The sequence below is a fragment of the Acyrthosiphon pisum genome, chromosome X (genome assembly GCF_005508785.2).
Source record: "Acyrthosiphon pisum isolate AL4f chromosome X, pea_aphid_22Mar2018_4r6ur, whole genome shotgun sequence".
NCBI lineage: Eukaryota > Metazoa > Arthropoda > Insecta > Hemiptera > Aphididae > Acyrthosiphon > Acyrthosiphon pisum.
In genome coordinates, this window is record NC_042493.1 from 67,146,296 (window position 1) to 67,147,534 (window position 1,239).

Here is a 1,239-nt window from a genome sequence, read left to right on the forward strand (position 1 = left end):
TGACTTTGTGCTGTTAGGGGGGATAGATTGATTTCAATCATTGAAATGGTCACTAACTTTTTAAAGTCTAATAGTCCCATTATAATTATTTTATTTTCCCGGTTCAACCACTGATGATAAAAGAAACATAGCAAATAAACAAGAAATAACAAAAACTAAGTCCAAGGAGAATCTTACTGACGTTTAGGTTCAGAGCACAATTTAATTCACATACAAAATTAAGAAAATTGATACAACAAAGACCATCAGATTCTGTAATAGAAAATAGTAAAATTATGTCACTACCTCTTGGACCATTCTATACAATCAGAATGTTTAGTACAACTAATGATTCACATTGATAGTTGGCACTAATCTCATTTTTAAACAAATGGAAAATTGTAATAGTTTAAATAATTTATAATAAATTACTAACAAAAACATACAAAGTCCAAGTCTTAAAATCTGCGTTGACTTTATTTAGTAAAATTTAAATAAAAAATTATATCTTTTATATACAAAATAAAGGTTGATTGTTTATGGTGAATGAACAAAATTAATGAATTAAAATATGAAAATAATTAAAACAAATTAATATGAATTACACAATTTGGTGTACTAGCAAAACAGCCAAACGACTATAACATATTTTACCAATGAAACATAACTACAGTTATTATTTATTATAGTTATGAATATGAATTATTCTCATAAGTTATTATAATTATTTAAAATTATAACAAAATAAAGATTATCATTATCAGTCTATCAAGTGTATCATTACATTTAAGGGAGATCGATAAAAAGTGGCACATCATAGGTACAACAAAGAAAAAAAATAATTATTTCAATGAGAGAGATGATATTATTATGTCGGTGGGATTGAATGATAGTTGTAAATGCAAGAATTTGGTTGCAAATTAACTGTTTTTAATGAAAAAATTTTTACACGACTGCTTGTATACTTTTTGATACTTAAACAAAGTACAAGATTTTTTCTCCAAGTAATATAATCTGTTCTCCAAATTAAATATAGGTACATCATCTTTTTTTTTTTAACTATTAATTTATAAGACCCTAAATATGACCATTAAGAGGACGTGGTACCCGCATGTGTTGTCTCCGTCTTACAAGTGCGTAACATAGCAAATTTTACGTTCAGTAGAACACGTGTAACTTCGTTAATTTAAAAATTAGAGTTAATTGACCTCTTATAAAATCTAAAGATAAAATTATTATCTAGGCAACCTCATATGCTTT